The sequence below is a fragment of the Carica papaya genome, chromosome 4 (genome assembly GCF_054855325.1).
Source record: "Carica papaya isolate Zhongbai chromosome 4, ASM5485532v1, whole genome shotgun sequence".
Classification (NCBI taxonomy): Eukaryota; Viridiplantae; Streptophyta; class Magnoliopsida; order Brassicales; family Caricaceae; genus Carica; species Carica papaya.
The window spans coordinates 25,153,962-25,166,380 of NC_142312.1; positions in this window are offsets into that span (position 1 = coordinate 25,153,962).

Here is a 12,419-nt window from a genome sequence, read left to right on the forward strand (position 1 = left end):
AGTGCTTGAAGGAAGTTCCGGTGGTAAACTATTCAAAACTCTCTTGCTGATCGGGGTCTGGATCTTGGTCTTCTTAATCTTAAATAGTTAATAAAATTGTGAGTTACACTAGCTCAGAAAAAATATCACACTAATCATATATACGGAAAACTGAAGATTAGTAAAAATCATAAAACAACTAATAGAGCTCTTAATTTGAGTAAATTCATTTAATATAAAGAAAATCGTTTATTCCGTACTTACCGTAATAAATTTTTCAAAAACAATCTATGAAGACCTACATTCATACCCCTTTTTATTTTTATACATAAGAGAACAAGAGACAATAACTTTCATTTCTTACCTGCTTATTAGTACCCCTAGGAGTCCATAGCAATGTCCCTCTACTCGTGAATTCAATATCCAATTTAAACAATTAACCGACTGTTCTCATACCCAATCCAGTAATAGGCACTAAACATTCCATCGCCTTGATACATTGTCCGGTATGAGGGTGAACTATATCTCCCAAGCATTCCCGGTAAGGAATTTTTCAGCCCCGGTCGATTGAGGTAACATTCACGGTAGGGTTCTCTATTCACCAGGCTTGTTTGTCCTTTTCCTAAGTACTCAGTAAGTCTTTCACATAAAGATTTTCATCAATAAAACAACCAATCACACATATCACTATCTCATATTATATTTACACATCAATTAAACTACATTCATGCTGACGGTATATAACCGAATAAACCAGATAAATCGATAAAGTTATAAAAAATATAAATTAAGAAAATGCACCATCTAATAACAAGCAAATAGAGTAGTACAGAAAAATAAATAGGAATTGGGACATTCATTAACTAACCGGTTCCGACTCTACTAGTAACATGTAATTATTTTTAGAGTTCTTTAATTTTTTATAAAAATACGAAATTATACATTTTTTAGCCTCAATTTACCGTAACGGAGAATAGGGTGAGGAATCCTCACTTGGATCGATGTTTTGAGACGTCTCTCTGTCTACTATGCTTCCTAACGGGTACCGAGTTTCTTAAATTTTTCTTATAAAAATCTAAAATATTCCTTAAATACTTAAAAATACCAAAAAAAATTCAAAATCGGTGTCCAAAACTTTTTTAAGCCAATTTTGGGGTTCCGGCACAGCGGTGTCGCCTTCGCCACCCACGACAGCAGTTCGCCTCAGTGTGGCTGGTTTTGGCCGATTTTACAGGTATAACTGTGAAAAAAATACGTTAGAGGATCTCGGTTGGCCGATAAATCATAAAAATTGAACCTACCGGCGGGGAGGACCTCCGGGTACAACAGCTCCGTCGGTCCTCCTTTGCCACTGGGATTCTTTCTTCGGCTAACCTGTACAAAAAATGATGGTAAGTATAATGACCAAAAAATCACATGAAACGAGAAGCAGGAAGGGGCTCATCGGAAGGATTTTTGGTTTTTGGTCGCGACGGCTTCGCCAGACTTTACCCACGGTTTTTCACTTACCCACTGTCCCTTTTGCTCTTATTTGGCAACAGAGATGCTCATAATCGAATTTTGAACGGCTAGGGCGAAGTTTTACATTTTTTGGCAGTTGATGGTAGCTCTGGTGTGGCTGCGGTCGGCCTTTTTCTCCGGTGCTTTGTTCTTCTTCTCCGACGGGGGTTGGTGGTTAGGGTTTGGGTTCCCATACAACGCAAAGTATTTATACCCATGTCGCGTCGATCTGAACCGTTTATCGCGATTAATATCGTTCGTTCGATCGCACATAAAGAGAAAATGAATATAGACCGTTGATCGCAATTGATCTCGTTCATCCGATCGTACCTAAGGAGGGAACAAATTTGAGTTGTCCACGGGGACATAATCAATCCTGGGCCGTCCAATTGCTAGGCATGCGAATCGCCTGCGTAGCCTCCTGTATGGCGCCGATGGCACCGTGTCTTGACACGCGGAATACTTTGACCTCTTGTTTATAATTTTCTCTTTTTGTACTTTGACATCTTGTTTTTAATTTTTCTTGTAAAAATACTTCTCGAACTTAAATTTTCATTTATTTTTTAAAAAATTATTTTCGATTACATACATAACCTATTTTTTTAATAATTTAATAAAATAAAATAAAATTAATTTATAAATAATTTTTTATTTATTTTTAAATTAACAAAATTAATTCTAAAATAAATTTCGAATTCGCTCAAAAGATATTTTTCAATTAAAAATTATAAAATACAATTGGAATGTCGTTCGAGTTTAATTGTAAGGTTCACGGTATTTTGGTGTAGAGCAACATGAAGGTTGTATTCTTGTTACCTGAGAAAGAAGAATTGGGAAGTGAACAGAACAAGACAACTTTTTTGACTTGACTTGGAAGGCAGGTGCAGAATTTGATATATCACGATCCAATATTCTCTCTCTCTCTCTCTTTCTATATATATATATATATACACATTATAATTATATGTTCACATTACTAATCTGTGTGGTGTTGATTCTTCTAGTAGTTCCAAGTTTTTAGTTTAGTAGTTATAAATAAAATTTGTACCCATTCTAATTTCTTCTTTTAAATTTTTGTTGTTTAAATCAAACTTTGAACAGGGTCAATGCGGAACGTTAAATATCAATAGCTATTTTTCTGCCCAACCCACTTGAAAAAAGTAGGAAATTATTTGGTCAAACTCAAAATTTTTCCTTCTTTTCTAAGTAGGAGAGTCCAACTCAATATTTTCTTCTCGTGTGTCAGAGCTTGTCATTACATGATACGTTACGATAGCCATATTTAATATTTACAAAGTTTTATATAACATGTTAAAAATTAATATTTTAAAAAATTTAGAGTAAAATTAAAAATAACATATTTTAATAAATTTTAGAATGTATTATTTAAATTTTATTAAATTAATCATTTATTATAATTTAACCCGTAATAATTTTTATTTATTTATTTTAAAAGTAAAATAAAAAATAGTTATGTTCTGTTTAAATACTTTAAAAATAATTTTAATTAAATTAATAAACTAATAATTAAAAAAATAAGCATAATGTTATCATTAACTTAAAAATTCAATAACCAAATTGTAATGAATTAAATTATAATAAATATTAAAATTTCGGGTCTACTTTAATAATTTGCTTTTTAACACTCGTTTATAATATAATTTTGAATAAAATTTTACAAAATTTGTTGATTTGCTTTTTAAATCAAAAGACTGTTTACCAATGTGCTATTAATGCAAACTATCACCAAATTTGTTTCCAAGTGATAAGCCCATAAGAACTTTGGCCCAACGGTCTATATATAACTATAAGAATATTTTACATGACAATTTAAAAATAATAAAAAATAAAATTGATCACACATTTTCAATTAAATTTGATGTTTAGAATAAATCTATAACCAATATAGAATTTATCTATAAATTTGTACTTTAGTTTAACTAAAAAATATATATAAATTATATTATGATTGATAAAATTTTAAGTAAATACAAAATTTTATGTAAAATTAGGTAACATAATTTACATTTTTTAAATTCGATGAAACTTGGAATGTATTGTCAAATTCAGCATAGTATCATTTTAAGTAGGCTCATAATTGTTAGTATAAATTTTAGATTGTCAAAATATTCATAAAAAGATGTTCAATTTATTATTTATATTCTAACTTTTTTCTATGCATTAATTTGTTTGGGTAAAAATACAAATGCCCTTATGGATTATAAAGAATATTGAAGTAAATATGTAACACCCAACCCTTTCTTTTTTCTTTTTATTAATTATTATTGTATGAATATAATTATTATTTATATAATTTTATATTAAATTTAATTTAGTTTAATTTATTTTAATAGAAATAATAATAATAATAAAAAGGGTAAAAATTGTTTAGAGATTTAATTAAAAACAATTTTGGGGAAAATGGATAAAAATTTGGGTTTTAGGGGTATTTTTGAAAGAAAAATCGAAAACCGGAGGGTCAAAACGCAATTTAGAAAAGTTGTGCCACGTCAGCCGCCCAATCAGCAGCCCCGGCCAACCAGGACGCATCAGGTGGCAGAGACGCTGACGCAGGAGGCCACGCGGGAGGGAGCCACGTGAGTAATCCGCATGTGTGCGATCGAACGGCTGAGATCCGTTCCCGCGCGCACGGACAACCCAGATAAAAAATGCGCACAGCCGACCCAGATTGCTTCGCGCACGGACGGTCCAAATTGAATCGCGCACAGACGGCCCAGATTGAATCGCAATGAACGGTCCAGATTCATTTCCTATTTAATCGCGATCAAACGGTATAGATTAAAAGCGATGAACGGCTCAGATTAAAAGCGGATGAGTATAAATAATCTCATCCGCACCCAAACCTTAACCCTAGCCGCTAGAACCTCTCACCGGAGAAAACAACCCAGCAGTCGGGGAGCCGACCGCCGCCACCCGCCGCCGTACCGGAGTAATTTTCGGCCGCCAAACGAAGTAAAAAATTCTACCATTTGCTCAAAATTTGATCCTAAATCCACCTATGGCCAAATCGGAGCGAAAGCACCGGCCAATTGGTCGAAAAATGACGCCGAAGCCCAGTGGCACCGCTGCAGGGTGTCTCGATTTTTGCCTCCGATGAGGCCCTTCCCGATTCCCGTTCGATGTGATTTATCCAGCGTTGTGATCATCGTTTCCTCTTCTACAGATTAACTGGAGCAAAACATCCAACCGCGACGTGAGCAGGAGGAGCCGCCGCACCGGAGAGCCCCACCGCACCGGAGAGCCCCACCGCCGGTAAGTTTCGGTTTTCTGTATTTTTTCAGCCCACCGAGGGCCTTAAATGTGTTTTCTTATAAGAACCGATGCAAGTTTGGCTGAATTCGGCCGGAAACTGCCGAAAACAGCCAACCTGAGGCGGATCGCCGTCGCCGGAGCACGGCGGAGCCGCCGTGTTGGAATTCCAAAATTGGCCAAGTAGGCACTGGGTCTGATTTTTGGGTTATTTGGGACATGTGTAGGTACAGTAAGCGCGTTTCAATTCCCGAGAAAAAAATTCAGTGATCCCAGGGACCGCCCGTAGGCGCATTGAGAATCTAGTTTTTGATGTCAAATCAAGTAAGGACCCCCCACCCTATCTTCTATCGTGGAATTGAAGTCTGAATAAATGATAATACTGCATTTTGTACAAATTAAATAGATATGCATAATTAATTACAGTTGCTAATGGAGCCCGAACTGAACATATTTCTCTGTCAATTCCTGTTTGATTCATTTTACAGTTTAAATGCATTATGGTATCTGGTTTATTTATTTTATGGTTTTGAACGCATATATCACTGCTTACTTCAGTACTGTTTGATTTTGAGAATCTAAGATGTGCTTGCTTTGTTGGATGCACGTTATTTGTGTATGCATTCATGTTTGAGTTGGTAACGGGGACTAAGGACAAATAGGAATGGGATAAGATTTGATAAATGGATAAGATGAAAGCCTCACTAGATAACCTGAGAGATGGTGGACAGACCGGGTTCATAGAGAACCCTACTGTGAATGTTGTTTCATACCGGACGGGGTATGGAGACTTGGTCATTTGACGCCCATACTGAACGGGGTATGGGGACGACCCGCTTCGCCGTCATACCTGACGGGGTATTGAGGTTTATTATTTTGACGGTCATACCGGACGGGGTATGGAGACAACCTTGGAATTAAGTTTGTTAAGGGGAATGGTTCACGTGTAGCGGGGACCCCTATAGATCCCCATGGATACTAGAAGGCTGATAAAAAGGGGCAATTGTTGTTTGATGATTTGAATATAAAAGTATGATATGTGATATGTTACAGATTATTATATGTATTTCCTTTTAAATTTTTGGGGTAGTTACAGTTAGTATCAGAGCCGCATTCCTCGGACTCATTCCTTACATAATGATACTTAGAGAAACACCAAACTAATTAATCATTAGTCAACCATTCCTTGTGAAATGCAGATACAGAGAGATGAGAAGAGGAAGACCCCCACTAAACCGAGCAGCCTGAGATGGTTCACTTCAGGAAGACGTTGACAGGATATTTGAGATGCTGGAGAGACTCATTGGTGCCCAGCAGGGTCGAGAGGAGAGAAGGGAGCTACCCGACCCTCCCCCGCTGCCATAGGTTGAGCCACCACTGCAGCGAGAGGATTTCGAGCCACTCTGGTATGAGCCTGCTCCTCCACAGTACCACCCAGTGCCACCGCCGCAGTATAATCCAGTGCCCCAGCCACAATACTGCCCGACACCGCCACAGTATAATCCAGTGCCCCCACCATATCAGCAAGTATCACCATAGGGCCCCCCAGTCTATCCTCAGCCTATCCAAGTTCGTCTTCCGCGGGACCCAGCTCCTTCCATGATTGACCAAGGTTACGTAAAAAAGTACAGAAAACTGAACCCATATACTTTTGTAGGGTAATCCTCTTTTGAAGATGCCTAGTACTGGTTGGCGGAGACGGAGAAGGCTTTCAAAACCCTATGAGTGACTCCCGAGCAGAGGGTCACCCTTGCTACCTACATGCTGGTGGGAACTCAAGCAGACCACCCTGCTTGTTCCAGTTACTTGGGAACAGTTCTTAGCAGCCTTTCATGCAGAGTACCTCCCAGAGCACATCTGACATATGAAGGAGATGTAGTTTGTCCAGTTGGTCCAAGGGAACATGATAGTGTCAGAATATGCTCGTAAGTTCCTGGAGTTAGGCCGATATTACCCTGAGACATTGATGGATGAGGGCAGGAAGACTAGGAGGTTCCAATGGGGCCTCCGCCCAGAGATCAAATAACATTTATTTGTACTGGTGCTCGGGACATACTCGGTCGTTCTGGTCAAGACACAGTTAGTGGAGAGGAGCCTCCACACCCTCCCTCAGTTAGCAAGGAACCACAGAGTCTCAACTGCACTCCGCAGACCAGCACTTATTGCGCCTGTCCAACAGAACAAGAGGCCCAGACTGGTGATCTAGGCTCCCCCTTAGGCTCCAGTGGCAGGATGTGGTAAGATCTGTCAGTATTGCGGCAGGGATCACGGGGACCGACCATGCTACCACCTCAACAATACATGTCGCATATGTGGTAGTGCCCAACACTATGCGAGAGAGTGCCCAAGGAACCAGAATCAAGGAAGACCTCCTATCTAGGGCAGGGCTTACAACCTCACCCAATAGGATGCCGAAGCCGATCCGGAGGTGGTACATGTTTTGTTTGACACTGGTGCATCGCATTCATTTGTTTTACCTGTTTTTCTATCCAAATTTAATATATTACCTGATAAACTTGATTCAATGTTATTTGTGTCTACTGCTGGGAGTGTAACACTATTGTGAGAAGTTATCTACATGGCTTGTGCCATGGAGATAGCAAATAGGAACATGAGTGTATACCTAATAGAATTAGATACGGGAGATTTTGATATAATTTTAGGGATGAATTGGCTAGTGGCGTATTACGCAACCGTAGATTGCTTTAGCAAGAAGGTTGTATTTAATCCTCCTAATGAGCAGCCATTTACAAATTAATAAAATCATTTAGTATTTATTCCTTGATGGCAAATTTTCTTATTTGTCAAGTATCTTAACCTTGCTATTTTCTCTAACTAGGCAAACCCAAGAAAGAGAATTGTATTCAAGAGATTCCGGTAGTCCGAAACTTTGCAGATGTGTTTTCAGATGAACTATCCAGACTGCCAGTGGATAAGGAAGTCGAGTTCACTATAGATCTACAGCCCGGCACCCAGCCTATTTTGGTTGCTCCTTACTGCATGAGCCGCATTGAGATGGAGGAGCTGAGGAAAAAGATCACTGAATTGCAAGACAGTGGTTTTATCAGACATAGTATGTCCCTCTAGGGTGCCGGGGTCACTTTTGCTAGGAAAGGAGATGGAATGTTGAGACTATGTATTGATTACAGAGGATTGAACAGGGTCACAATCAAGAACAAGTATCCCTTTCCCAGGATTGATAACTTCTTTGATCAGTTGCAGGGTGCACAGGTCTTCTCCAAAATAGACCTGCGATCAGGTTACCATAAGGTAAAAATAAGGACAGAAGACATCCCCAAGACGGCTTTTCGAATCAAGTACGACCACTATGAGTTCCTGGTCATGCCATTTAGGCTAACCAACGCCCCAGCCATCTTCATGGATCTGATGAACAGGATCTTCAGACAATTCTTGGATCAATTTTTTATCGTGTTCATCGATGACATCTTGGTCTACTCAAAAAGCAGAGAGAAACATGCTCACCATCTAGCCCAGGTTTTGCAGGTTCTCAAAAGAAAGAAGCTGTATGCAAAGTTGAATAAGTGTGGATTCTGGCTTGAGCAGACCGCCTTCCTGGGGCACATCATATCAAAGGATGAAGTATCAGTAAATCCTGAAAAGGTTGAAGTGGTGCTCGGCTGGGAGAAATTGACATCAGTTAAAGAAATCTGTAACTTTCTGGGAATGACGAGCTATTACCACAGGTTCGTTGAAGGATTTTCTAGTCTAGCGGCTCCCCTAACCCGACTCACAAAGAAGAATGCCAAGTTTGAGTGGAATGAGGACTATGAAAGAAGTTTTTTTGGAACTAAAAAAGCGGCTGACTACTGAACCTGTGCTGGCCTTACTGAGTGAATCGGGGGGATATACAGTTTACAATAATGCCTTCTATCTAGGCCTGGGTTATGTTCTAATGCAACATGGAAATGTCATAGCCTATGAGTCCAAACAGTTAAAGAGTCATGAAAAAATTTATTTCATCCATGACTTAGAGCTTGCCGCAATTATACACGTCTTGAAGACTTGACGCCATTATTTATATTGAGAGACCTTTTAGATCTATATCGTTCACAAGAGTTTGAAATACATATTCACTCAAACGGATCATAACATGTGTCAGAGAAGGTGGATAGAACTTATTAAGGACTATGATTGTGATATCTTATAACATCCGGGTAAGGGCAATGTGGTAGCCGATGCACTCAGCAAAAAAAATACAGGTATCTTAACCCATGTGATGGTCTCAGAATGCAGGCAAATTGAGGCTACACAACAGGTTCGACTTCAGGACTTGAGTAGAGTCACATGTTTGAGCCATTTGACCGTCCAGCCTGAGTTAATCCAGAGAATAAGGGAAACTCAGTCAGCTGATCCCGCCCTAGTAGCTCTCAAGAACAATGCAGAACAAGGAGTTAGCTCAGAATTCCGAGTCTCCGCCAATGGGTTACTCCGATTTCAGGATAAAGTGTGTGTTCCAAGTGACAGTGAGTTAAAGAGAGACATCATGACAGAGGCCAGTAGCTCAAAGTTTGTCATGCATCCCGGAAACACCAAAATGTACCAAAGCATGCGACCCCGGTTTTGGTGGAATGGGATGAAAAGGGACATAACTGACTTTGTGTCTAAATACTTGGTATGTCAGCAAGTCAAAGTAGAGCATCAGCGCCCAGGTGGGTTACTTCAGCCTTTACTGATCCTAGAGTGATAGTGGAAACATATCACCATAGATTTCGTGACAGGGTTACCTAAGACACGCTCAGGACATGACGCCATCTGGGTAATTGTTGACCGGCTTACCAAGTCTTTCTACTTCTTAGCCATCAGGATGACCGATCCCTTGGACAAGTTGGCAAGAATGTATATCCAGAAAATAGTTAGATTACATGGAGTTCCAGTGACAGTTTTGTTTGAGAGGGACTCTAGGTTCACTTCTCGATTTTGGAGTAGCTTTCAGCAAGCCATGGGAACGAAGCTGTCCCTTAGTACTACCTTCCACCCTCAAACTGATGGACAATCAGAAAGGACAATCCGTACACTTGAGAATATGCTTCGAGTTTGTGTCCTTGACTCTGACGGCCTTTGGGATGACTATCTGCCCCTGATAGAGTTTGTCTATAATAACAGCTACTAAGCGAGTATTGGCATGGCTTCGTATGAGGTGTTATATGGGCGTCCATGCAGATCACTGATTTGTTGGGAAGAAGTGGGCGATAGAAAATTATTCAGCCCGGAGCTAGTAAAGGAGACTATATCCAAGATAGTTAAGATCAAGAAGAACATTCAGGCGGCTCAGAGCAGACAGAAGAGTTATATGGACACCTGGATGAGAGATTTAGCATTTGAGAAAGGCGACCGGGTGTTCTTTAAGGTCACTCCTTCCAAGAAAATTAGTTGGTTCGGCAGGAGGGGAAAACTAAACCCCCGATTTATTGGACCATTCAAAGTCTTAGACATGATTGGTACCGCCGCCTACAGACTAGCACTACCTCCAGAGCTTTCAAAGGTCCACAATGTATTTCATGTGTCTATGTTGTGCAAGTACAACCCGGACCCCTCTCATGTCTTGGCCCACGAACCTCTCCCACTCCAGGAGGACTTATCCTACGAGGAAGTACCGGTCGCCATTACGGATCGAAAGAGCAGATTATTCCGCAACTGAAAAATATCCTTTGTAAAGGTCGTATGGTAGAACCACACACCAAGGGAGGTCACGTAGGAGCTAGAATCAGACTTTAGAGTCAAGTACTTCCAGCTGTTCGATCAATAGTAAGAGGTAAATTTGAGGAACCAAATTTCTTTTAAGGGGGGAGACCCAACCCTTTTTTTTTTCTTTTTATTAATTATTATTGTATGAATATAATTATTATTTATGTAATCTTATATAGAATTTAATTTAGTTTAATTTATTTTAATAGAAATAATAATAATAATAATAATAATAAAAAAAGGGATAAAAATTGTTTAGGGATTTAATTGAAAATAATTTTGGGGAAAAGGAGTGAAAATTTGGGTTCTGGGGGTATTTTTGAAAGAAAATCGGAAACCGGAGGTCAAAATATAATTTAAAAAAGTTATGCCACGTCAATTGTCCGGTCAGCAGCCCCGGCCAAGCAGGACGCGCTAGGTGGCAGAGATGCTGACGCGGGGGGAGCCACGTGGGCGATCCGCGTGCGCGCGATCGAACGGCTGAGATCCGTTCCCGCGCGCACGGACGGCCCAGATTGCATCTGCATGGATGGCCTAGATGGAATCGCGCACGGACGACCCATATTGAATCGCGATGAACGGTCCAGATTCATTCTTTATTTAATCGCGATCGGACGGTCCAGATTAAAAGCGATGGAGGGCTCAGATTAAAAGCGAATGTGTATAAATAACCTAACCCTAGCCGCCTGAGCCCCTCATCGGAGAAGACAGCACAGCTACCGGGGAGCTGACCGTTGCCACCCGTCGCCGTATCAAAAAAATTTCCGGCCTCCAAATGAGGTAAACAATTCTCCCCTTTGCTCAGAATTTGATTCTAAACCCACTTATGGCCAAATTAGAGCGAAAACACCTGCCAATTGGTCGGAAAACACTGCCGAAGCCCAGCGGTGCCGCCGCAGGGTGTCTCGATTTTTGCATATGATGAGGCCTTTTCTGATTCCTGTTCGATGTGATTTTTCCACCGTTGTGATCACCGTTTCCTCCTCTATAGGTTAACTAGAGCAAAACACCCAACCGCGACGTGAGCCGGAGGAGACGCCACACCGGAGAGCCCCACCGCCAGTAAGTTTCAGTTTTCTATATTTTTTCGGCCCACCGAGGGCCCTAAGTGTGTTTTCTCACAGGAACCGATGCAAGTTTGGCTGACTTCGGCCGGAAACGGCCGAAAACAGCCAACCTGAGGTGGATCGCCGCCGCTCGTCGCCGGAGCACGGCGGAGCTGCCGTGTCGGAATTTCAAAATTGGCCGAGTAGGCCTTAGGTATGATTTTTGGGTTATTTGGGACATGTGTAGGTACTGTAAGTGCGTTTTTGTTCCCGAAGAAAAAATTCAAGGAATCCAGAGACCACCCGTAGGTGTAGTGAGAATCTAGTTTTCGATGTCAAATCAAGTAAGGGCCCTTCACCCTATCTCCTATCATGGAATTGAAGTTTGAATAAATGATAATACTGTATTTTGTACAAATTAAATAGATATGCATAATTAATTACGGTTGCTAATGGAGCCCGAACCGGACATATTTCTCTGTTAATTCTTGTTTGATTCATTTTACAGTTTAAATGCACTATGGTATCTAGTTTATTTATTCTATAGTTTTGAATGCATGTATCACTGCTTACTTCACTACTGTTTGATTTTGGAAATTTAAGATATGCTTGCTTTGTTGGATGCACGTTATTTGTGTATGCATTCGTGTTTGAGTTGGTAACAAAGACTGAAGACAAATAGGAATGGGATAAGATTTGATAAATTAATAAGATTACAGCCTTACTAGATATCTTGGGAGATGGTGGACGGACCGGTTTCATAGGGAACCCTACCGTGAATGTTGTCTCATACTGGACGGGGTATGGAGACTTGGTCATGTGGCGCCAATACCGGACGGAGTATGGGGACGACCCGCTTCACCCTCATACCGGATGGGGTATGGGGACGACCCTAGAATTAAGTTTGTTAAGGAGAAT